This window comes from Oncorhynchus keta, chromosome 34 (assembly GCF_023373465.1).
Source record: "Oncorhynchus keta strain PuntledgeMale-10-30-2019 chromosome 34, Oket_V2, whole genome shotgun sequence".
Taxonomy (NCBI): Eukaryota; Metazoa; Chordata; class Actinopteri; order Salmoniformes; family Salmonidae; genus Oncorhynchus; species Oncorhynchus keta.
This window is the reverse complement of record NC_068454.1, coordinates 4306563-4334435: the sequence shown is the minus strand read 5'-3', so window position 1 is coordinate 4334435 and position 27873 is coordinate 4306563. Positions and strand designations below refer to the sequence as shown.

General features: G+C 42.6%; 1 long non-coding RNA gene across 1 annotated transcript; it reads right to left on the bottom strand.

Annotated features, from left to right (window-relative positions):
* Nucleotides 1-1599: 1599 nt before the first annotated feature.
* On the bottom strand, nt 1600-13584 carry LOC118377259 (uncharacterized). Its single transcript, XR_004824204.2, has 3 exons — nt 13318-13584; nt 2567-2720; nt 1600-2268 (listed from the first exon to the last, which is right to left on the bottom strand). It is a non-coding gene; the product is annotated as an uncharacterized LOC118377259 (long non-coding RNA).
* Between the last annotated feature and the right edge of the window lie 14289 nt (nt 13585-27873).

Below are 27873 nucleotides of genomic sequence, written 5' to 3'. Positions count from 1 at the left end.
ATTAAATCATCAGGATAAATCCCAACTTGAGATACACATGAATGACTCGAGTTTAAATACCCAACTCTCAGTGACCTTAAACTGTTACCGCAGTGGGTTAAATCAGGGGTCACACAGAGGGATTCTGGGTAGTCTTAAACAAATCTACTTTGAAACAAAAGTATCCACCTCACACACATGGTTATGGGCTTAAATACATTAAATAAGACACCTGTTCCATGTCAGATAAAGAGCTGAAATGTATTCCACCTTGAGTTTGCATCCCGATATTATACTTTATATACCCCACAGAAGACTGAATCAGAGCTAAACCGTTTGACTGTTAATTAAGTGTTCTGTTCTCTGGTTGGCTGTTCTCTGGTTGGCTGTTCTCTGGTTGGCTGTTCTCTGGTTGGCTGTTCTCTGGTTGGCTGTTCTCTTTATATACCCCACAGAAGACTGAATCAGAGCTAAACCGTTTGACTGTTAATTAAGTGTTCTGTTCTCTGGTTGGCTGTTCTCTGGTTGGCTGTTCTCTGGTTGGCTGTTCTCTGGTTGGCTGTTCTCTTTATATACCCCACAGAAGACTGAATCAGAGCTAAACCGTTTGACTGTTAATTAAGTGTTCTGTTCTCTGGTTGGCTGTTCTCTGGTTGGCTGTTCTCTGGTTGGCTGTTCTCTGGTTGGCTGTTCTCTGGTTGGCTGTTCTCTGATTGGCTGTTCTCTTTATATACACCACAGAAGACTGAATCAGAGCAAAATCGTTTGACATAGAAACACCAGATTTTCCACATATTTTTTAAATTATTTTTATTATTTATATAATTATAGAGATAAAAAAGAATAACGTTCCACCCATGAGGCCACTAGGTCATTTGACTGCTGGAAAGGGCTACTGAATGAATAACGTTCCACCCATGAGGCCACTAGGTCATTTGACTGCTGGAAAGGGCTACTGAAGGAATAACGTTCCACCCATGAGGCCACTAGGTCATTTGACTGCTGGAAAGGGCTACTGAATGAATAACGTTCCACCCATGAGGCCACTAGGTCATTTGACTGCTGGAAAGGGCTACTGAATGAATAACGTTCCACCCATGAGGCCACGAGGTCATTTGACTGCTGGAAAGGGCTACTGAAGGAATAACGTTCCACCCATGAGGCCACTAGGTCATTTGACTGCTGGAAAGGGCTACTGAATGAATAACGTTCCACCCATGAGGCCACTAGGTCATTTGACTGCTGGAAAGGGCTACTGAATGAATAAGGCAAAAGTCAGAGTTGACAGCATGGATCTGAAGTTAGAGGATTTGGGCCCCATGGTGTCCACAGCCAATCATCTCCAGCGATATCTTGTGTGACTGACTAATGTTCGTCCCACGGTGTCCACAGCCAATCATCTCCAGCGATATCTTGTGTGACTGACTAATGTTCGTCCCACGGTGTCCACAGCCAATCATCTCCAGCGATATCTTGTGTGACTGACTAATGTTCGTCCCACGGTGTCCACAGCCAATCATCTCCAGCGATATCTTGTGTGACTGACTAATGTTCATCTCCAGTATCCCACGGTGTCCACAGCCAATCATCTCCAGCTTGATATCTTGTGTGACTGACTACTGTTCGTCCCACGGTGTCCACAGCCAATCATCTCCAGCGATATCTTGTGTGACTGACTAATGTTCGTCCCACGGTGTCCACAGCCAATCATCTCCAGCGATATCTTGTGTGACTGACTACTGTTCGTCCCACGGTGTCCACAGCCAAACATCTCCAGCGATATCTTGTGTGACTGACTAATGTTCGTCCCACGGTGTCCACAGCCAATCATCTCCAGCGATATCTTGTGTGACTGACTAATGTTCGTCCCACGGTGTCCACAGCCAATCATCTCCAGCGATATCTTGTGTGACTGACTTAACGTTCGTTAGTTTAGATTCGTGCTTCAACGCTCTTAGTTGTTGAAGAGATCTACTGCTATTTATTTTCTTGCTGAGTCTTTAATAACAACCGTACAAAATGTCTGCTCAACTTTAAGATGTCAGCTGTGTTTAAAATCTCTGTTCAGCTGCCCCCCCCTGGACTCACTGAAGTTGGGGCACTTCGTGAAGTAGTCTTTTGGGGTACTTCCCTGTCACACTTCCGGACTAAGGGTGGAACTTGGTGAACTGGTGTCCATGGAAACAGTAGTAGTGATCCGACCAGCGAAGGGCCGAGGTGAAGTTGGGGAGGTGGGTCCACTGGCCTTTACCTTCTTAGTGTAGGTGTCAAAGTCGAACACGGCATGCCCTGGGGAGGAAGCAAGGTTGGTGTCAATTCAGGTAGCAATAATATATCATTAGCATTATATATATATATACACCGTTTTATCCAAAGTCGTTTACAGTCATGTGTGCATAAATGTTTTACTTATGAGTGGTCCCAGAAATCAAAATTCCCTTTGCTGACATTACAAGCGCCTTACCGACTGAGCTACAGAGGACAGGTATTTAAATGTTTTTAATTGAAAATGCTACATTTGCGCATTGTTGATTTATAAGAGATTGATTGCTGATTTGATAGAGATATGGGACATTTATTAGCTTACCCTTGAAGAATATGTCTCAGCGACAATCTCCCTTGGGACACACCACAGCAGCGTCCAGGTGGTCAGGGAAACCAGGGAACACCTCAGAGATGTCCTTGGGGAAGCCCTCCACCAGGACATGGCTACGCTGGTGGTAGCTGAACACCTTGTTGTCCTAGAGTGGAGAGAGGAGAGGAATCTTTATGACCTATCAGAGGGCAAGGTTGCGCTACTACCATATTGTTTAGTACCTTGTTGTCCTAGAGTGGAGAGAGGAGGAGATGCAGGAGAGGAGGGTGGAGCTACTACCATTTTGTTTAGACCAGTCCAGTCTTTTTAATATCTGGGTATAGACGGTGTTTCTGGACAGGACCAATGTCCAGGTATGGGGAGGAACTGATGTAATCCGTTACATGTCAAATCAAATCAAATTGTATTTGTCACATACACGTGTTCAGCAGATGTTATAGCGGATGTAGCAAAATGTTTGTGAATGTATTTTAGGTTGGGTGAACAAAAGGACTTGAATTCCTGTATGTTATCACAATCACACCATGAGTCGTTAATCATGACACATACACCCTATGTCACGGTCGTGTGTATAGATGGACCAAGGCGCGGCATGATTGAAGTTCTTTATTTTTAGTGAAACTTTAAACAACGAAAGAAAAACCAACGACCGTGCAGTAGTGAGGTGCTACATACACTCACTCAAAACAGTATCCCACAAAGCAGGTGGGAACAGGGAACCCTTAAGTATGATCCCCACTGAGAGACAACGATAATCAGCTGCCTCCAATTGGGAACCATACTCAATCCCAGAACATAGAAACAAAATTACTAGAACACCCCCCTAGTCACGCTCTGACCTAAACATCATGGAGAACCAAAGGCTCTCCATGGTCAGGGCGTGACAACCCCACCCTTCTTCTTCTTTCCGGGGAAGATGTTATCTGATTACAAACAAAAAAATAAACTGTAAATGTAATCGGTTACGTTACCAGCAAATATTACAGATACTTTTGAAAAAACTAGATGACTACTTCTTGGATTACTTTTAAATTCAGAAAGGATGTTTGACAAAACAAATTACATTATTACATCTTTCTGTTTTTAATTCAGGTGCAAAAGGTGCAATCTGACCACCAATCAGAGACTACTACGATGACACACCAATCAGAGACCACTACGATGACACACCAAATGATGACCACCAATCAGAGACCACTACGACGACACATCAAATCATGACCACCAATCAGAGACAACTACGACGACACATCAAACGATGACCACCAATCAGAGACCATGACGATGACACACCAAATGATGACCACCAATCAGAGACCACTACGATGACACATCAATCAGAGACCACTACGATGACACACCAAACGATGACCACCAATCAGAGACCACTACGATGACACACCAATCAGAGACCACTACGATGACACACCAAACGATGACCACCAATCAGAGACCACTACGATGACACACCAAATGATGACCACCAATCAGAGACCACTACGATGACACACCAAATGATGACCACCAATCAGAGACCACTACGATGACACACCAAATGATGACCACCAATCAGAGACCACTACGATGACACACCAAATGATGACCACCAATCAGAGACCACTACGATGACACACCAAATGATGACCACCAATCAGAGACCACTACGATGACACACCAAATGATGACCACCAATCAGAGACCACTACAATGACACACCAAATGATGACCACCAATCAGAGACCACTACGATGACACACCAAATGACGACCACCAATCAGAGACCACTATGATGACACACCAAATGATGACCACCAATCAGAGACCACTACAATGACACACCAATCAGAGACCACTACAATGACACACCAAACGATGACCACCAATCAGAGACCACTACGATGACACACCAAATGATGACCACCAATCAGAGACCACTACGATGACACACCAATCAGAGACCACTACGATGACACACCAAATGATGACCACCAATCAGAGACAACTACGATGACACACCAAATGATGACCACCAATCAGAGACAACTACGACGACACATCAAATGATGACCACCAATCAGAGACCACTACGATGACACATCGAATGCGTTTGATGGATCGTTTCTTGTCTCCTTCTAAATGCCTATTACTCAAAGTAATCCAAAAGTAACTGAAAGTAATCTAATTATGTTACTGAGTTCGGATGATCCAAAAGTTACGTTACTGATTACAATGTTGTACTGGTAACTAGTAACTGTAATGGATTACATTTAGAAAGGAACCTACACGACCCTGCCAATGTTTCAGTAGATATCCCTAGGAGTTGAAAATCAATTTGGGGATTTAAAAGACGTCGTTCGGCACATTTCGCTCACTGGAATGGTAAAAACATTGTATGTCAGACCAGGAGAGATACCATCTGCTGTGAAAGGTGTCCTGAGCTACAGCGTTGTTTGTCAGACTATGAGAGATTCCATCTGCTGTGAAAGGTGTTCTGAGCTACAGCGTTGTTTGTCAGACTATGAGAGATTCCATCTGCTGTGGAATGTGTTCTGAGCTACAGCGTTGTTTGTCAGACTATGAGAGATTCCATCTGCTGTGGAATGTGTTCTGAGCTACAGCGTTGTTTGTCAGACTATGAGAGATTCCATCTGCTGTGAAAGGTGTTCTGAGCTACAGCGTTGTTTGTCAGACTAGGAGAGATTCCATCTGCTGTGAAAGGTGTTCTGAGCTACAGCGTTGTTTGTCAGACTATGAGAGATTCCATCTGCTGTGAAAGGTGTTCTGAGCTACAGCGTTGTTTGTCAGACTAGGAGAGATTCCATCTGCTGTGAAAGGTGTTCTGAGCTACAGCGTTGTTTGTCAGACCAGGAGAGATTCCATCTGCTGTGAAAGGTGTTCTGAGCTACAGTGTTGTTTGTCAGACTATGAGAGATTCCATCTGCTGTGGAAGGTGTTCTGAGCTACAGCGTTGTTTGTCAGACTAGGAGAGATTCCATCTGCTGTGAAAGGTGTTCTGAGCTACAGCGTTGTTTGTCAGACTAGGAGAGATTCCATCTGCTGTGAAAGGTGTTCTGAGCTACAGCGTTGTTTGTCAGACTATGAGAGATTCCATCTGCTGTGAAAGGTGTTCTGAGCTACAGCGTTGTTTGTCAGACTAGGAGAGATTCCATCTGCTGTGAAAGGTGTTCTGAGCTACAGCGTTGTTTGTCAGACTATGAGAGATTCCATCTGCTGTGAAAGGTGTTCTGAGCTACAGCGTTGTTTGTCAGACTATGAGAGATTCCATCTGCTGTGAAAGGTGTTCTGAGCTACAGCGTTGTTTGTCAGACTATGAGAGATTCCATCTGCTGTGGAAGGTGTTCTGAGCTACAGCGTTGTTTGTCAGACTATGAGAGATTCCATCTGCTGTGAAAGGTGTTCTGAGCTACAGCGTTGTTTGTCAGACTATGAGAGATTCCATCTGCTGTGGAAGGTGTTCTGAGCTACAGCGTTGTTTGTCAGACCAGGAGAGATTCCATCTGCTGTGAAAGGTGTTCTGAGCTACAGCGTTGTTTGTCAGACTAGGAGAGATTCCATCTGCTGTGAAAGGTGTTCTGAGCTACAGCGTTGTATGTCAGACTAGGAGAGATTCCATCTGCTGTGAAAGGTGTTCTGAGCTACAGCGTTGTTTGTCAGACTATGAGAGATTCCATCTGCTGTGGAATGTGTTCTGAGCTACAGCGTTGTTTGTCAGACTAGGAGAGATTCCATCTGCTGTGGAATGTGTTCTGAGCTACAGCGTTGTTTGTCAGACTATGAGAGATTCCATCTGCTGTGGAATGTGTTCTGAGCTACAGCGTTGTTTGTCAGACTAGGAGAGATTCCATCTGCTGTGAAAGGTGTTCTGAGCTACAGCGTTGTTTGTCAGACTAGGAGAGATTCCATCTGCTGTGGAAGGTGTTCTGAGCTACAGCGTTGTTTGTCAGACTATGAGAGATTCCATCTGCTGTGGAATGTGTTCTGAGCTACAGCGTTGTTTGTCAGACTATGAGAGATTCCATCTGCTGTGGAATGTGTTCTGAGCTACAGTGTTGTTTGTCAGACTATGAGAGATTCCATCTGCTGTGGAATGTGTTCTGAGCTACAGCGTTGTTTGTCAGACTAGGAGAGATTCCATCTGCTGTGGAATGTGTTCTGAGCTACAGCGTTGTTTGTCAGACTATGAGAGATTCCATCTGCTGTGGAAGGTGTTCTGAGCTACAGCGTTGTTTGTCAGACCAGGAGAGATTCCATCTACTGTGGAATGTGTTCTGAGCTACAGCGTTGTTTGTCAGACCAGGAGAGATTCCATCTGCTGTGGAATGTGTTCTGAGCTACAGCGTTGTTTGTCAGACCAGGAGAGATTCCATCTGCTGTGGAATGTGTTCTGAGCTACAGCGTTGTTTGTCAGACCAGGAGAGATTCCATCTGCTGTGGAAGGTGTTCTGAGCTACAGTGTTGTTTGTCAGACTATGAGACATCCTAAAAGAAAAAAATCGCTCTTCTCACAAAAACGTCTGTAGCGTCCGGAAGTGTTTGGCCTAGAAATGATTCTGACCACTCTATGGAAATGAGACTCTCATGAACAAGACTCTCTACAAGACTCTCTACAAGACTCTACAAGTCTCTCTACAAGACTCTCTACAAGTATCTCTACAAGACTCTCTACAAGACTCTCTACAAGTATCTCTACAAAACTCTCTACAAGACTCTCTACAAGTCTCTCTACAAGACTCTCTACAAGACTCTCTACAAGTCTCTCTACAAGACTCTCTTACAAAACTCTACAAGTCTCTCTACAAGACTCTCTTACAAAACTCTCTACAAGACTCTCTACAAGACTCTCTACAAAAGTCTCTACAAGTATCTCTACAAAACTCTCTACAAGACTCTCTACAACCCCCACAAGTCTCTCTACAAGACTCTCTACAAGACTCTACAAAACTCTCTACAAGACTCTCTACAAGACTCTCTACAAGTCTCTCTACAAGACTCTCTACAAGACTCTCTACAAGACTCTCTACAAGACTCTCTACAACCCCCACAAGTCTCTCTACAAGACTCTCTACAAGTCTCTCTACAAGACTCTCTACAAGACTCTCTACAAGACTCTCTACAACCCCCACAAGTGTGACGGGACTGGTCTGGAAGTATGGAGGTCGTTTTGTGCCAACAAAAATAAGGGGTTAAATATGTGTCCAAAAAAAACTACAATATAAGGACAGACACTTCAAAACCTTATTACTTCTGATTTATTTTTTGACTGTATTTTTCTTTTGCCATTTATGAATGTGTTAATCAATGCGTTTCTATGGGCTATAGTAGTAAAGACCAAATTCAATGTTTTATCAAATAATAGTTCATTTAAATGTTTCTGTAAGTCACCTCTGTCCCTAAGGAGTTTATTTAACCAGGTAGACTAGTTGAGAACAAGTTCTCATTTACAACTGCGACCTGGCCAAGATAAAGCATAGCAGTGTGAACAGACAACACAGAGTTACACATGGAGTAAACAATAAACAAGTCAATAACACAGTAGAAAAAAAATAGAAAAAAAGAGTCTATATACATTGTGTGCAAAAGGCATGAGGAGGTAGGCGAATAATTACAATTTTGCAGATTAACACTGGAGTGATAAATGATCAGATGGGCATGTGCAGGTAGAGATACTGGTGTGCAAAAGAGCAGAAAAGTAAATAAATAAAAACAGTATGGGGATGAGGTAGGTAGATTTGGTGGGCTATTTACAGATGGGCTATGTACAGCTGCAGCGATCGGTTAGCTGCTCAGATAGCAGATGTTTAAAGTTGGTGAGGGAGATAAAAGTCTCCAACTTCAACGATTTTTGCAATTCGTACCAGTCACAGGCAGCAGAGAACTGGAAGGAAAGGCGGCCAAATGAGGTGTTGGCTTTAGGGATGATCGGTGAGATACACCTGCTGGAGCGCGTGCTACGGGTGGGTGTTGAACTGAGATAAGACGGAGCTTTACCTAGCATGGAATTGTAGATGACCTGGAGCCAGTTTGAAAATCTATGTTGGCTTTGGTATTAACATCCAGCTAACGTTAGTAGGAATTTAAATCGCCCTGCTCCCTCGGCTTTCCCCCATGTTCTCCTGACACACTGTTTGACTTGTTATCTAAGAATGATAACTTTGAACTATTAACAAAGGACAATCTTAGTCTGAATTGTATCGAAAGATATTTTGTGCTGAGCTAAATTTCACCCAGCTGATAACCAAGCCTACACGGCCAAATCCACAAGACCCAGTGAAATCTATCCCGATTGATCTCTGACAAAATACACCAGTGAAATATGCTGCCAGTGGTGTTTTCTCTCTGGATATTTTAGTGACCATTTTGCTCAGTTGTCTGTGTTGATTGTTCTATCACTGCATTGTTCTTACATTGCACTTGTTGCGGCATAGCCTTTAAAACCATGTCATAACATAGATAGAAACTAATTGAAAATGACAGGTAGTTAATGGCAGGGTTGCCTTCGAAATCAAATCAATCTGCTATTCTGCACATGAGCAAGGCGGTTAAACCCCCCAACAACAACTGCTCCCTGGCACCGAAGACGTGGATGTCGATTAAGGGAGAGAGAGAGAGCTAGAGAGAGTGAAAGAGAGAGAGAGAGAGAGAGAGAGAGAGAGAGAGAGAGAGAGAGAGAGAGAGAGAGAGAGAGAGAGAGAGAAAGAGAGAAAGAGAGAAAGAGAGAGAGAGAGAGAGAGAGAGAGAGAGAGAGAAAGAAAGAAAGAGAGACAGAGAGAGAGAGAGGTGTGAACGAGAGAGAGAGAGTGAAAGAGAGAGAGAGCGAGAGAGAGAGAGAGAGAGAGAGAGTGAAAGAGAGAGAGAGCTAGAGAAAGAGAGCAGTCGTCTGGGTCCAGGAGAATTTTCTGGAGAGAGCACAGTGTACAGTTGCCTGGGCTGCAGCTGGACCGGAGATGGTGTTGGGGGGGTATTGTGGTGGGCGGTTGTCGGCGGTCGGTGAGCTGAGGGGTGGGTGAAATGTTAAATGATTGACATGAGGGTAAAGGGGGTCAGGGATCAAATAACATTTTAAGGATGAGAGAGAGAGAGAGAGAGAGAGAGAGAGAGAGAGAGAGAGAGAGAGAGAGAGAGAGAGAGAGAGAGAGAGAGAGATCTGTTTTCTGAGCAATTGAGAAATGCAGTGTTAAGGGATAAAGTCATATCATCATTAAAAAGGAACAAAGTACAGCATAAACCTAAAGCTAAAATCTTGCATAATTTTGTCAGAAGTTCAATATTTACGAAGTCTGTCCTCGAGACATTGTTAAAGGGCTAACCCTAACCCTTTTTATGTTGACGTGCTTGATCGTTCCTGATACCAAACTCAAAGTCCTCCTGACTCCAGAGTCTGGAAAGGCTGTTTTGATGTTGTCGGCACGATGCGTTGATGATGAACTCATCAACAGCAAAACAGTTCCTCCGCCGAGAAGAAGAGAGAATTATCAATCGTCAAATTTCAAATTCATAAGAGTCTGGACACACTGATTATAATTATAATATATGCCATTTAGCAGACGCTTTTATCCAAAGCGACTTACAGTCAAGTGTGCATACATTCTACGTATGGGTGGTCCTGGGAATCGAACCCACTACCCTGGCGTCACAAGCGCCATGCTCTACCAACTGAGCTACAGAAGGAACGGTATTATATACACTACCTGTCAAACGTTTTACAACACCTACTCATTCAATGGTTTTTCTTTATTTTTTACAATTTTCTACATTGTAGAATTAATAGTGAAGACATCAAAAATGACAAAGTAACACAATATAGTAACCAACAAAAAAAAGTGTTAAACAAATCAAAATATATTTTAGATTTGGGATTCTTCAAATAGCAAATAGTTACCCTTTTTCCACCTAAGTTCATGCCTTCAACTCTGCTCTTGCATGTACAGTGTGGCGATGACCATTCAAAACTTTCATAATTAATGACATGCAGTACATGGTCCTTATCTCCTTCATATTTACATGACCTGGAGCTTAGGTTCAAACCAGAGCAACTTTCATAAGGTCAGTCGTGGTCTTTTCGGAACCTCTGTTACACTCTCGCATTCTCAATCCCCAGAATTATTTTATTTCACAGAATCTTTTCACACGTTCGTTTTCAAAAGGGGGAAAAAAGCGAACAGAATCAACAACTTCATAGTTTAGAACAAAAATGGAAGACAAATAAAATGTTTTCTACAATAACCAATATCACTCCCTAAAGACACAACCCTATCTAACTATCCTTGGATGGATTTTCTAGAATTAGAATAGGCCTACATGGAAAACTCAAGACAGAGAAACCGTTAATGGCGCTGTAATAGGAAATACTATTATTTCCAAGACAGAATTTTTAAAATCTTCTTTTTTTTTAGACTGAAGAATGTAGATGTTTTCAAACACAGTGCCTTCAGAAGGTATTCAGTTGTTGTTACAGCCAGAATTTAAAATGGGTGACATTGAGATTCTGTGTCATTGGCCTATACGCTATATAGGGGCGGCAGCGTAGCCTAGTGGTTAGAGTGTTGGACTAGTAACCGGAAGGTTGCGAGTTCAAACCTCTGAGCTGACAAGGTACAAATCTGTTGTTCTGCCCCTGAACAGGCAGTTAACCCACTGTTCCCAGGCCGTCATTGAAAATAAGAATATGTTCTTAACTGACTTGCCTGGTTAAATAAAGGTAAAAAAAATATATATATCACATAATGTCAAAGTGGAATTATGTTTATTCAAATTTTTCAAATTGGTAAAAAAAAAAGATGCCTAAATATGTTCAGGAGTCAAATGTCCCATAATAACTTGCATGGACTCACTCTGTGTGCAATAATAGTGTTTAACATACAATTATCTGTAAAGTCCCTCAGTCGTGCAGTGTATTTATAAACACAGAGTCAACCAGAAAGATCAGGGAGGTTTTCCAATGCCTTGCAACCAAGGGCACCTATTGGTAGATGGGTAAAACATAAATAAAGCTGACACAGAATATCCCTTTAAGCATGGTGAAGTTATTAATTACACCTTGGATGGTGTATCAATACACCCAGTCACTACAAAGATACAGGTGTCCCTCCTAACTCAGTTGCCGGAGAGGAAGGAAACCGCTCAGGGATTTTCACCATGAGGCCAATGGTTGTCTTTAAAACAGTTACAGATGGCTGTGATAGGAGAACACTGAGGATGAATCAACAACATTGTAGTTACTCCACAATACTAACCTAATTGACAGAGTGAAAAGAAGTTAAAATATTCCAAAACATGCATCCTGTTGGCAACAATACACTAAAACAATTGAAAATAAATTAACCTTGTCCTGAATACAAAGCCTTATGTTTGGGGCAAATCCAACACATCACTGAGTACCGCTCTTCATGTTTTCAAGCATGGTCGTCGCTGCATCATGTTATGGGTATGCCTGTCATCGGCAAGGACGTTTGTTTGGGGATAAAATGAAATGGAATAGAGCTAAGCACAGAGATAATCCTAGGGGAAAACCTGGTTCAGTCTGCTTTCCCACAGACACTGGGACAACAACCTTTCAGCAGGACAATAACCTAAAACACAAGGCCAAATATACACTGGAGTTGCTTTCCAAGACAACATAGAATTATCCTGAGTGACCGTTTCGACTTCAATCTCCTTGAGCATCTATGGAAAGACTTGAAAAAGGCCGTCTAGCAATGATGAACAACCAACGTGACAGAGCCTGAAACATTTTTGAAAAGATTAATGTGCAAATATTGTACAATCCAGGTGTGCAAAGCTCTTAAGAGACTTACCCTGAAAAGCCCCACAGCCGTCAGAGCTGCTTCTACAAACTTATGTAAATTAGATAATTCTGTATTTTATTTTTCAAAAACATTTGCAAACATTTCTAAAATCATGTTTACACTTTGTCACAATGGGTTATTATGTGTAGATGGGTGAGAAAACATAGAATCCATTTTGAAATTTAGACAACAACAAAATGTGCAATAAATCAAAGGGTATGAAAACTTCCTGCTGCAACCTAAAACTTCCTGCTGCAACCTAAAACTTCCTGCTGCAACCTAAAACTTCCTGCTGCAACCTAAAACTTCCTGCTGCAACCTAAAACTTCCTGCTGCAACCTAAAACTTCCTGCTGCAACCTAAAACTTCCTGCTGCAACCTAAAACTTCCTGCTGCAACCTAAAACTTCCCGCTGCAACCTAAAACTTCCTGCTGCAACCTAAAACTTCCTGCTGCAACCTAAAACTTCCCGCTGCAACCTAAAACTTCCTGCTGCAACCTAAAACTTCCTGCTGCAACCTAAAACTTCCTGCTGCAACCTAAAATCCAACCTGAAAGCTTTTGGACAGCAGAGAAATATTGAGGGAATCCTATCTGGGTCAGAAAAATACACTCATATGACAGGTGAGATATAGAAAACCTTTCAGAGATCCAACTGACAACCTCTAAAGAAAAACATATCAACTATTGGAGCCAAGATTTAAAAAATAACTGATATCAGCACAAGATGGAGGGAATGTTGGAACGTAACCAACTAAATTACAGTTAACAAAAAATGTACACTTCATCCAAGTATAAACTCACCGTCAACCTAGATGTATTATACAAGACACAAAATTCACAAATTCTACAGCACAACGGCAGAGTCATGTTGACAATGAGTTAATGATCCATGCCTTCTGAAAGTGGTATAAAGTCGGCTGTCAGAAGTTTTACAATGTAGGTTTACTTGTAATCCGTCGATCTGCGTATTTCAAGGCATATGGGGGTGAAAGGCACTGGAGCGACAAACCGTCCTTGCTGTCTCTGCCTGGCCGGTTCTCCTCTTTCTCCACTGGGATTCTTTGCCTCTGACCCTGTTACGGGGGCTGAGTCACTGGCTTACTGGTGCTCTTCCATGCCGTCCCTAGGAGGGGTGCGTCACTTGAGTGGGTTGAGTCACTGACGTGATCTTCCTGTCCGGGTTCGTGCCGTGGGGGAGATCTTCGTGGGCTATACTCGGCCTTGTCTCAGGGTAATGGGTTGGTGGTTGAAGATATCCCTCTAGTGGTGTGGGGGCTGTGCTTCGGAAAATTGGGCCGGGTTATATCCTGCCCATGTGGACCTGTTTTTCTTATCCATTTCAGAATAATGTTGCAACGTAACAAAATGTGAAAAGGGTAAAGGGGCCTGAATACTTTCCGAATGCACTGTAAATATGGAACTGAAATGCACTGTAAATATGGAACTGAAATGCACTGTAAATATGAAACTGAAATGCACTGTAAATATGAAACTGAAATGCACTGTAAATATGAAACTAAAATGCACTGTAATTATGAAACTGAAATGCACTGTAAATATGGAACTGAAATGCACTGTAAATATGGAACTCAAATGCACTCTAAATATGAAACTGAAATGCACTCTAAATATGAAACTGAAATGCACTCTAAATATGAAACTGGAATGCACTGTAAATATGAAACTGAAATGCGCTGTAAATATGAAACTGAAATGCGCTGTAAATATGGAACTGAAATGCACTGTAAATATGAAACTAAAATGCACTGTAATTATGAAACTGAAATGCACTGTAAATATGGAACTGAAATGCACTGTAAATATGGAACTCAAATGCACTCTAAATATGAAACTGAAATGCACTCTAAATATGAAACTGAAATGCACTCTAAATATGAAACTGGAATGCACTGTAAATATGAAACTGAAATGCGCTGTAAATATGAAACTGAAATGCACTGTAAATATGAAACTGAAATGCACTGTAAATATGAAACTGAAATGCGTCACAATGTAACCTTTATTTAACTACGGAAAGTAGTTAACGATGGCCTACCCCGGGGCCAAACCCGGACGACGCTGGGCCAACTGTGCACCGCCCTATGGGATGCAACTCGATCAAACATTTCCTCAACACATAATTAGCCCCGTGTACAGTAAATACTTGTGATACTGGCAAAAGTGGAAAAGAACAGTATATACATGTAGGATAAATTAATTACTAGATATATGGGGAAATATGAACGTGCTAAAAAATATACAAGGGGAATTAAATAATGCACGTTCGTGCTGAAAGCTACCAAGTCAGCTTCTTCAGACTGATTGAGTGTGTGGACGGGTGTCTTTTATACAGGTAACGAGTTCAAACGGGTGCAGTTAATACAGGAGTGGAGAACAGGAGGGCTTCTTAAAGAAAAACTAACAGGTCTGTCAGAGCCGGAATTCTTACTGGTTGGTAGGTGATCAAATACTTATGTCATGCAATAAAATGCAAATGAATTACTTAAAAATCAATCAATGTGATTTTCTGGATTTTTGTTTTAGATTCCGTCTCTCACAGTTGAAGTGTACCTATGATAAAAATTACAGACCTCTACATGCTTTGTAAGTAGGAAAACCTGCAAAATCGTCAGTGTATTAAATACTTGTTCTCCCCACTGTACATACATACATGTAATGGCATTTGGTCATATGATAGATAGAGATAGAGAGAGAGGGAAATAGAGAGAAATAGAGAGAGAGAGAGAAATAGTGAGAGAGAGAGAGAGAGTGAGAGAGAGAGAGAGAGAGAGAGAGAGAGAGAGAGAGAGAGAGAGAGAGAGAGAAATAGAGAGAAATAGAGAGAGAGAGAGAAATAGAGAGAGAGAGAGAGAGAGAGAGAGAGAGAGAGAGAGAGAGAGAGAGAGAGACAGAATGAACCCATGTTGAGGTAGGGAGAGGACGAACGTCATCAGGTGAGAAATTGAGTTAAAAAGCACTATCGGTGCAATTCTTCATCTCCGCTGACTGTAACCCAAGTGCTCTATACGGAAACAGATACAAGCAATGGACGTTAGCACCAGCACAAAGCCAAATCAATCACTTCCCAAGTTTATTGTTATCCAGACACGAGCTGACTTTGTAATTTCAAGAGATGTGGTTTCAAGATTTCCCCCTGGCTGCATTACAGCGGATCTTTTTATAGGGAGTTTTATGCACCCATTTGTTTCTGAAGATTTCACCCTTTGGCACAATATCAGACCCTGTATTTGTCAACACAGGCTTTAATAGTTGGAATAAGACTATTGAGAAGTTCTCAGCTCATGCGAAAAGTCACTCCCACTGCAACTCAGTTACAGTTACTAAAATCAACCCATGTGGACTCACAACTATCGACTGGATGCTACAAAAGCGGACTAAGACTATGGTGGAGTGGGGTCCACGTCCCGCGCCAGAGCCGCCACCGTGGACAGACGCCCACGCAGACCCTCCCCTATGGGTTTAGGTGTGCGGTCGGGAGTCTGCACCTTTGGGGGGGTACTGTCACACCCTGGCCTTAGTTACCTTTGTTTTCTTTATTATTTTGGTTAGGCCAGGGTGTGACATGGGGGATTTATGTGTTTTGTCTTGTCTAGGGTTTTTTTGTAGATTTGTGGGGTTGTGTTCTTTTAGGTGTCTAGGTAAGTCTATGGTTGCCTGGATTGGTTCTCAATCAGAGGCAGGTGTTTATCGTTGTCTCTGATTGGGAGCCATATTTAGGCAGCCATATTCTTTGGGTATTTTGTGGGTGATAGTTTCCTGTCTTTGTGTTTTCTACACCAGTGCGGACTGTTTTGTTTGCCATGTTTATTGTTTTGTAGTTAGTTCATGTTAAGTGTCTCTTATTATAGAACCATGAACTATAACCACGCTGCGTTTTGGTCCGCCTCTCCTTCCCAGGAAGAAAGCCGTGACAACCGCTCAGGAAGGAGAAGCGTTCTGTCTCCTGGAGATGAATGTCATTTGGTGCAAAAAGTGCAAATCAATCCCAGAAAAACAGCCTCTTCAACCTCAGGAGGCTGAAGAAATTTGGCTGGTCATCAAAAACACTCACAAACTTTTACAGATACAGAATCGAGAGCATGCTGTCGGGCTGTATCACCGCCTGGTACGGCAACTGCTCCGCCCATAACCGTAAGGCTCTCCAAAGGGTAGTGAGGTCTGCACAACGCATCACCGGGGGCAAACTACCTGCCCTCCAAGACACCTCCACCATCCGATGTCACAGGAAGGCCAAAAATATCATCAAGGACAACAACCACCCGAGCCACTGCCTGTTCACCCCGCTATCATCCAGAAGGCGAGGTCAGTACATGTGCATCAAAGCAGGGACATAGAGACTGAAAAACAGCTTCTATTTCAAGGCCATCAGACTGTTAAACAGCCACCACTAACATTGAGTGGCTGCTGCCAACACACTGACTCAACTCTAGCCACTTTAATAATGGAAAAATGTATGTAATAAAGGTATCACTAGTCACTTTATATGATGTTTACATACCCTACATTACCCACCTCATAAGTATATACTGTATTCTATATCATCTACTGCATCTTGCCATCTTTATGTAATACATGTATCACTAGCCACTTTAAACTTTCACATGTTTACATACCCTACATTACCCACCTCATAAGTATATACTGTATTCTATATCATCCACTGCATCTTGCCTATGCCACTCTATACCATCAGTCATTCATATATATATTTTTATGTACATATTCTTATTCATTCCTTTACACTTGTGTGTATAAGGTAGTTGTTGTGAAATTGTTAGGTTAGATTACTCCTTGGATATTACTGCATTGTCGGAACTAGAAGCACAAGCATTTCGCTACACTCACATTAACATCTGCTAACCATGTTTGATGTGACAAATAAAATTTTATTTGATTTGACCCCCTCAAATATGCAACACAAAGTTACAGCCTTGTAGAGGATAATCCATGTGCCATTTCATGAGGATACCTGGACCACCTATTGAGGTGTACCTTTTGTTAAGTAAATCCAGGTTAAAACAAGGTGAATAGGAGACTGGAGTAGGACTACTGAGATAGAATATACACAGTAGCCTCAGCCTGAGTCACTGCAGAGAAATGACAATGGATTCACAGCACAGCAACGTGGTTTCCAACAGGGGGCAGATGGAAACCAAGCCTTGAGGCAGAGAGAGAGAGAGAGAGAGAGAGAGAGAGAGAGAGAGAGAGAGAGAGAGAGAGAGAGAGAGAGAGAGAGAGAGAGAGAGAGAGAGACACAGAGACAGAGAGAGAGAGAGAGAGAGAGAGAGACACAGAGAGAGAGAGAGAGAGAGAGAGAGAGACACAGAGACAGAGAGAGAGAGAGAGAGAGAGACACAGAGACAGAGAGAGAGAGAGAGAGAGAGAGAGAGACACAGAGACACAGAGAGAGAGAGAGAGAGAGAGAGAGAGAGAGACACAGAGAGAGAGAGAGAGACACAGAGAGAGAGAGAGAGAGAGACACAGAGAGAGAGAGAGAGAGAGACACAGAGAGAGAGAGACACACACAGAGAGAGAGAGAGAAAGAGACAGAGAGAGAGAGAGAGAGAGAGAGAGAGAGAGAGAGAGAGAGAGAGCGAGAGAGAGAGAGAGAGAGAGGGAAACAGAGAGAGAGACAGAGAGAGAGAGGGAGAGAGAGACAGAGAGAGAGATAGAGAGAGAGAGATAAGACAGAAAACCTTTGAGGTGCAGATACAGTAAACACAACTATGCAAATGAGAAGAAATGTGGTGTGACCTGCTCCCACTTCTCCGGATCGCAATTCTGCTGTTTTTTGAGGCCTTGACTCATCCTTTAAACCTCACACATCTACAGTAGCTTAGTTTCTGATATGATTCAGCAAAGCCTAGTGGAAAGAGATAAACGGCAGGGAGAGGTGGTGGTGACTGTTGCAATGATCACTTACCTGGATTCTTGATTATAACACGGATATGTGGGCTGCAAATACTGTAACAGACTTGAGGCAACTTATGACCAAATACGATCAAATTACGTATGGCAATATTGACATCCTGAGTGAGCATGAGCGACACTGGCTATAGGCTGTTTTCTAGACTAAACTTCCAAAGAAGTACTGTAAATTATTGAATAAATGCCTCTGCTGGAAGCCAGAGTCTCTTCCCTCCATTCTGGGCTGAGTTCCTTCCTGTCCCAGTCAGACAGTAACACACACGGCCGTGACACATTCCAGCTTTTCCTGCTATGACACATTCCATCTATTTATACTTCCTTTTGGCACAGGGAGTCAGGAAATGAGATGTGTCCCTTTAAAGCAACCAGTACCCCCCCCCCCACACACACTTTCCCATATAAAGCCTATATTAAAGTAGCAGCACTTGAATATTCAAATGAGCTACCAACTCCACGTGGGGCAGGGCGACACATACTGGCTAATAGGCTTGGTTTGTTTTACACCTGCGACGGTTTAACCAAGTCAAAGAGTGGATGGATCCAGGAAGCGGAACAAGCATTATGGAACTACTTGGGTGCTTTACTATAAGAGCGAACGTGGATAGTTTCTGTCCATTGCTTTGTCACTAATTTCCCAATATTGTTTTGTTGTTGTTAGCTATCAGCTAACTAGCTAGGTACACTGTATAGGTGTTACCGTGAATTTGACAGAAGCTTAGAGGCAGCTCGGTGACAAGTAAAATTCTGTATTTCATATTACAGTACACCTACTGTAATATAAATACGGTATCAACCTTGTAATACAGTAAATACAGTTTTAAAAAACATACTGTATTATACTGTAAAATATTTTTTTAAATACGGTAAATGCTACTGTAATCAGAATGAATGAATGGTTGAATGAAATTCATTGAAGGGGGGTTGTATTTCACAGTATGTTGTACTGTAATTACAAGGGATTGGTTGTAGCAGGTTGGCCCTCAAGGTAAAGTGTTTACACGTTACAGCATATTAATCCATATTTGGTGTCACTTCTCGAGGGCTTAACAAAGGCCTTCAGACTTGTAGTGACGACAGGGCAAAACAGACCAAAAAATGTTCAACCATTTAAGGTTTAAGACTTGCTGCCACTCCAAACACTCCCCTTATACATGTTTAAATGACGGTGCACAGTAACCACATAGGAGTTAAATTGGTGCAGCATTCTCACACGCACGGGTGCATTAAATATAGCCTCTTACAAGACACACCTCAAAATATGTTCATGAGCCAGCTTATAACTAGCGGCACCCACTAGTTGTCAAAAGGTTTTTTTGTGCTCCAACGATACAGTACAGGTACTGTATTCTGTAGGGTTCAATTACAGAACCACTCAAAATACAGCAATTTCCCCGCCCATAACATTTTCCCACAATGCACCATAATTTACAGTATGCTGCAGTAAAACAGTTTCAGAGGATTTTACTGTTAATAATACCCTCAAATTACTGTAGAAATTACAGTTCTGTTACAATGTAGCTATAGTTGTGATTGCTTGTAGCTAAGCTAACTTGCGCTGCTACCTATATCAGCCAACTAGGTTTCCTCTTGACATTCAACTTTTAGCTACAAACCACAGGATGGAACATCAGCTGTGGATTGCTTGGCTTGCCAGCTAGCTTGTGTGGGCCGTGCCACCCGTGAGACCCGTGTCTCTCCTGTCTCCTGCTCGCTACCAGATCATTTGGAGAAAAGTGTAATGCAACATTTATAGGGTTCGAAGGTCAACTAAAGGAACGTTAAGACTAGACAGGTGTAAAAGATGTCCATTGAAGACCAGACTGGACCCGGGCACCAGTATAACAGATGTCCATTTGAGACCAGACTGGACCCGGCACCAGTATAACAGATGTCCATTTGAGACCAGACTGGACCCGGGTAACAGTATAACAGATGTCCATTTGAGACCAGACTGGACCCGGCACCAGTATAACAGATGTCCATTTGGACCCGACCAGTTTAACAGATGTCCATTTGAGACCAGACTGGACCCGGCACCAGTATAACAGATGTCCATTTGAGACCAGACTGGACCCGGGTAACAGTGTAACAGATGTCCATTGAAGACCAGACTGGACCCGGCACCAGTATAACAGATGTCCATTGAAGACCAGACTGGACCCGGCACCAGTATAACAGATGTCCATTTGAGACCAGACTGGACCCGGGTAACAGTGTAACAGATGTCCATTGAAGACCAGACTGGACCCGGCACCAGTATAACAGATGTCCATTGAAGACCAGACTGGACCCGGCACCAGTATAACAGATGTCCATTTGAGACCAGACTGGACCCGGCACCAGTATAACAGATGTCCATTTGAGACCAGACTGGACCCGGCACCAGTATAACAGATGTCCATTGAGACCAGACTGGACCCGGCACCAGTATAACAGATGTCCATTTGAGACCAGACTGGACCCGGCACCAGTATAACAGATGTCCATTTGAGACCAGACTGGACCCGGCACCAGTATAACAGATGTCCATTGAGACCAGACTGGACCCGGCACCAGTATAACAGATGTCCATTTGAGACCAGACTGGACCCGGGTAACAGTATAACAGATGTCCATTTGAGACCAGACTGGACCCGGCAACAGTATAACAGATGTCCATTGAAGACCAGACTGGACCCGGCACCAGTATAACAGATGTCCATTTGAGACCAGACTGGACCCGGCTACCAGTATAACAGATGTCCATTTGAGACCAGACTGGACCCGGGTAACAGTATAACAGATGTCCATTTGAGACCAGACTGGACCCGGGTAACAGTATAACAGATGTCCATTTGAGACCAGACTGGACCCGGGTAACAGTATAACAGATGTCCATTTGAGACCAGACTGGACCCGGGTAACAGTATAACAGATGTCCATTTGAGACCAGACTGGACCCGGGTAACAGTGTAACAGATGTCCATTGAAGACCAGACTGGACCCGGCACCAGTATAACAGATGTCCATTTGAGACCAGACTGGACCCGGGTAACAGTATTTGAGACCAGACTGTCCATTCCATTTGAGACCAGACTGGACCCGGGTAACAGTGTAACAGATGTCCATTGAAGACCAGACTGGACCCGGCACCAGTAAACAGATGTCCATTTGAGACCAGACTGGACCCGGGTAACAGTGTAACAGATGTCCATTTGAGACCAGACTGGACCCGGCACCAGTATAACAGATGTCCATTTGAGACCAGACTGGACCCGGTAACAGTAAGTGTAACAGATGTCCATTTGAGACCAGACTGGACCCGGCACCAGTATAACAGATGTCCATTGAAGACCAGACTGGACCCGGGTAACAGTGTAACAGATGTCCATTTGAGACCAGACTGGACCCGGCACCAGTATAACAGATGTCCATTTGAGACCAGACTGGACCCGGGTAACAGTGTAACAGATGTCCATTTGAGACCAGACTGGACCCGGCACCAGTATAACAGATGTCCATTTGAGACCAGACTGGACCCGGCACCAGTATAACAGATGTCCATTGAAGACCAGACTGGACCCGGGTAACAGTGTAACAGATGTCCATTTGAGACCAGACTGGACCCCACCAGTATAACAGATGTCCATTGAAGACCAGACTGGACCCGGCACCAGTATAACAGATGTCCATTGAAGACCAGACTGGACCTGGCACCAGTATAACAGATGTCCATTGAAGACCAGACTGGACCCGGTAACAGTATAACAGATGTCCATTTGAGACCAGACTGGACCTGGCACCAGTATAACAGATGTCCATTTGAGACCAGACTGGACCCGGCACCAGTATAACAGATGTCCATTTGAGACCAGACTGGACCCGGGTAACAGTATAACAGATGTCCATTTGAGACCAGACTGGACCCGGGTAACAGTATAACAGATGTCCATTTGAGACCAGACTGGACCCGGGTAACAGTATAACAGATGTCCATTTGAGACCAGACTGGACCCGGGTAACAGTATAACAGATGTCCATTTGAGACCAGACTGGACCCGGGTAACAGTATAACAGATGTCCATTTGAGACCAGACTGGACCCGGGTAACAGTATAACAGATGTCCATTTGAGACCAGACTGGACCCGGGTAACAGTATAACAGATGTCCATTTGAGACCAGACTGGACCCGGGTAACAGTATAACAGATGTCCATTTGAGACCAGACTGGACCCGGCACCAGTATAACAGATGTCCATTGAAGACCAGACTGGACCCGGCACCAGTATAACAGATGTCCATTTGAGACCAGACTGGACCCGGGTAACAGTATAACAGATGTCCATTTGAGACCAGACTGGACCCGGGTACCAGTGTAACAGATGTCCATTGAAGACCAGACTGGACCCGGCACCAGTATAACAGATGTCCATTTGAGACCAGACTGGACCCGGGTACCAGTGTAACAGATGTCCATTTGAGACCAGACTGGACTCGACACCAGTGTAACAGATGTCCATTTGAGACCAGACTGGACCCGGCACCAGTATAACAGATGTCCATTGAAGACCAAACTGGACCTGGCACCAGTATAACAGATGTGATGGTACTTCGTAACTGTCTTGCGTTGTTTTTTTTAAAGAAAGGACTGTCCAGCCAGCGGCCCCAGTTGACTGGTGTGTATTCTGACGATAGACAGAAGCTAGCACAGCTAAAATGCTGATTTGTGATTTGTCTGTTTAGCACGGAAATAACTGCGAATTAGCAGAGGGAGCTAATACGACCATTACAAATAGAGCCTGCTAGCTAACATCACTCTTACAGCGATAACATACAAAAGCACATCCCAGGATGCACCACAATATCTACCAGGTACCGTACCATTATATATATACACATCAGGACATGTACATAGTGAACTGGTTAATCTGTTAAAGTAGAATAGAGTTTTTCAGAACATGACCTACCTACCGTTTGTATGTCAACATCAGACTGGGTAGAATCTCCCCCTATCTGCAAGTAACCAATGTGGCATGACACCTTATTCATATGTAAATTCAACCAACCAATAGAAAAATACATATTTCTGCAGCGTCAAGTGGAAACATAACCAAGCCTGTTACAGAGACGGCACACGGGAGCTATGCAAAAACATGTCTTTATTCTCTAGACATGGAGGCAACAACCCCATCTCAATCAGTTCACTTGACAGACAGGAATTTATAGACACAGGTCAGGCATTACCAATCAATTATGAACATCCAATTCTCATCCTTACATATGTCCCCCTCTCCTCGTTTCTCGAACATAAATTCCACTATGTCAAAGCCTATTTCTTTTAGAAGCAAAAATTATGTGGAATATTATATGCAGAGATAGAGATACATTTTTATAAAAATGATATTCCTGAGTGTTGACATGGCTAACTGAGACTGTCATAAAATGCGCAAGTTTTTTTGTCTTCCTACTTAACATAACATTGACAGAATATTTGAATTGCACAAAATTATAAAAGCCACATTCAGATGTTAAAAGTTTTTATTTTCACCACCTTCCGGAGACACCTGAAACCCCACCTCTTTAAGGAATACCTAGGATAGGATAAGTAATCCTTCTCACCCCCCTTTAAGATTTAGATGCACTATTGTAAAGTGACTATTCTACTGGATGTCATAAGGTGAATGCACCAATTTGTAAGTCGCTCTGGATAAGAGCGTCTGCTAAATTACTTAAATGTAAATGTATTTTGAATGTTTGTTTTTTTGTTAACCACACAAGAACATGTTCAGTCAACGTGCACACAGCAGTCCCACTATCCCCAACACCTCCTTTCCGTTCAACTTTCATACAGTCAATGCCACTCACACAGACAGTAGCTGGGCATGTTCTCCCACACAGAGAAGGCAGCTCCATCCCCATCCCGACCTCGTAAACCAAGGAGAGCGCAGTCCTTCTTTGTGAAAGAAAAGCACCTAGCCATTTTGAATCATCCTCAGTTATGTCCAACATGTTGAAACAGGTTCCCATCAAAGAGAATGATGAGATGCACAATTCCCAGATTCTACTGTCTAAGACTCTTAGAAACCATCTAATAATAAAAAGTCTGCTCACTGTTAGTTAAAAAAAATATTTTTTATTTTTTATTTAAGCAGACTAACAACTCTACACTACCAGGGGTCGGCCAGTGGGGAGAACCCCGGAGGAGGCAGTTAAATCAGGCAGGTTACCTGGCCTGTCTAACGCCTCCTGCGGCCTTCTCTCCTGCGATGTCGGGACACCCTGGGGCGGCTGACAGTAGGCAGATGCTCTGCGTCTTCTGGGAAAAATGATTGATATGAATGACTTTTAGACGGGCCAGGGGGTTATGATTGATAAATCAGACTATGAATGACTTTTAGACAGTCTGGAGGGGGGTTGGATTGACGTCATGATAGTATAAATTATGATGCAATAATTAGAATTTAGAAAATTCCTGTCTTCGGTGAAGTCATTATAGCCTACAATACAACAGGTGGGTCTGATCCTGAATGGTGATTGGTTAAAAACGCATTCCAGCCGGTGTCTATTCCACAAGTTACCACCGGCTAAAACTATGACTTAAAAATGTCTATTTACTCTGTTCCATCTGACTGCGCAATCCACTGTCTAATCAGCCCAGCCACACAATTTATAAACTTGATATCCAATATAAAAGGCATCTAGACGTGATCTCACCTTTCTTTTAGACTAACATTTAGTTTAGTTAGAAAATGACCTGTGGTTACTTAGGTTACCCATTTGGCTCACAGCAAAAAACTTGACCTTTTTCAAAGGAACATTTCTTGTTGTTTACTTGCTTTAGTCGATTACAAAACTACATTTAGGAAAAGTATAACATGTGTAAAGAATACTTTTCAACATTGCCTGCTCCAGGCGTTCTCACCACTTAGAAAAAAATGTAATATTGTAAGGCTTCCCTCATGACAGTGCTAGCAGCCACGTAAGTGAGTCGCTAGCTAGCTAGGGACCAGGACATTGAGCTAGCCAAGACCAACAACACAAACAAACAGACTATACAGCTACAAGTAGGGAGTGGAGTTACAAACAGGACTTACTAAACCAGCTAAATGTCTTACCCGTGATGTCATTTTTCCACATGCATAGAGTTCTAGCTACATGTAGCTTACTTGGACAAAGGCCCGACACAATTTCCCACGTCGAATAGCATGAAGCCAAAGGGCTCTTCTCACAGGTTCTATTTCCCAACCATAAAATCTGGATTTTTGGCCTGGTTCCACGTACATTGAACAACACAGCAGCTTTTTGGTATATATTGTTAATTCTTTATATTTGTTAATATATATATATTTTTTTAAATCAGCAACCTACTTGGCTTTTTTTGCACTAGTGGCCAATGGGAACGAATGTTTGTTTTCCCCGATTTGTGGGCGTGGTCAAGGGGAATTCCTTATTGTTATGTGGATATACTCTGGAGTATAGATGCGGTAAAGAGATCGATGGAACTCGACATAAACAATGGAAATGCCATTGAAACACGTGGGGGAAAGATTCCCAAATCTCCTCACTGCCGCCCCCAGCAAAATCAGCCTGAATTTAGGCTGTCATTTACTGTGCCTTGAGAAAGTATTCACACCCTTTGACTTTTTACACATTTTGTTGTGTTACAGACAGAATTTACAATGGATTACATTTAAGATTTGTTGGTACCTGGCCTACACACAATACCACATAACGTCAAAGTGGAATTATGTTTTTCAACATTTTTAGATTATTTTTTTTTTTTTTAAATGAAAATATAAAATCTCTTGAGTGAAGAAATATTCAACCCCTTGGTCATGACAATCCTTAAATTACGTTCAGGAGTTAAAATGAGCCCAACAAGTCACATAATAAACTGCATGGACTCATTCTGTGTGCAATAATAGTGTTTAAAATGATTTTTTTTTTAACGACAACCTAATCTCTGTATCGCACACACATACAGTTACAGTGCATTCTGAAAGGATTCAGACCCCTTCACTTCTTCCACATGTTGTTACGTTACAGCCTTATTCTAAAATGGATTAACTGACAAACCTCTGTTAATCTACACACACACAACCATTAATGACAAAGCAAAAACAGTGAAAAATATATATATTTTAGCAAATTGATAAAAAAATTGGAGCTCAGGTGCATCCTGTTTCCATTGATTCCACTTCTTGAATTCAACTGATTGGACATGATTTGGAAAGGTACACACACCTGTCTAAATACAGTGGCTTGCCAAAGTATTCACCCCCTTGGCATTTTCTGATTTTGTTGCCTTACAACCTGGAATTAAAATGTTTTTTTTTTTTTGGGGGCCATCATTTGATTTACTTTCCATTTTTGGTGAAACAATAAACAAGACAAAACAACATAAAACTGAACGTTTAATGGTAACTCTTCACCCCCCAAAGTCAGTACTTTGTTAGAGCCACCTTTTGCAAACAGCTGCAAGTATCTTGATATTTTTATAACACAGATTTTGCCCATTCTTCAAGGCAAAACTGTACAACTCCTTCAAGTTTGGGTTCTGCTGGTGTACAACAATCTTTAAGATAGCACAGATTTTCAATTGGATTGAGGTTAGGCTTTAACTAGGCCATTCCAAGACATTTAAATGTTTCCTCCTTAAACCACTCAAGTGTTGCTTTAGCAGTATGATTTCCTGCTGGAAAGTGAAATCTCAAAGCTCAAATCTCTGGAAGCCTGAAACCCTCAAGGACTTCCTGTATTTAACGACATCCATCAATGACCAGTTTCCCTGCCATCCCCACAGCATGATGATGCCACCACCATGCTTCAATGTGGGGATGGTATTCTCGCAGATGAGAGGTGTTGGCTTTGCACCAGACATAGCATTTTCAGATGGACAAAAAGGCGTATCTCATCTATACCTTCTTCCATATGTTTGGGATCTCCCAGCTTTGTGGATGTACAGCTTAAAATGGTCCTAGATGCTCAATCTCCGCTGTGGAGCTTTGCAGCTCCTTTAGGGTTATCTTTGGTCTCTTTGTTGCCTCTGATTAATGCGCTCCTTGTCTGATCTGTGTTGGTGTGTGGCCCTCTCTTGGCAGGTTTGTTGTGGTGCCATATTCTTTCCATTTATTAATAATGAATTTAATGGTGCTCTGTGGGATGTTCAAAGTTTCTGATATTTTTTTATAACACAACCCTGATCTGTACTTCTCACAACTTTGTCCCTGACCTGTTTGGAGCTCCTTGGTCTTCATGGTGCAAATGGTGGCAGACTCTGAGCCTTTCAGAACAGGTGTATATGTACTGAGATCATGTGACAGATCATGTGACACTTACATTGCACACAGGTGGACTTTATTTAACTAATTATGTGACTTCTGGTGGTAATTAGTTGCACCAGATCTTATTTAGGGGCTTCATAGCAAAGGTTAGGGGCTTCATAGCAAAGGGGGTGAGTACATATGGGGAGGGGCTTCATAGCAAAGGGGAGGGGCTTCATAGTAAAGGGGGTGAGTACATATGGGGAGGGGCTTCATAGCAAAGGGGGTGAGTACATA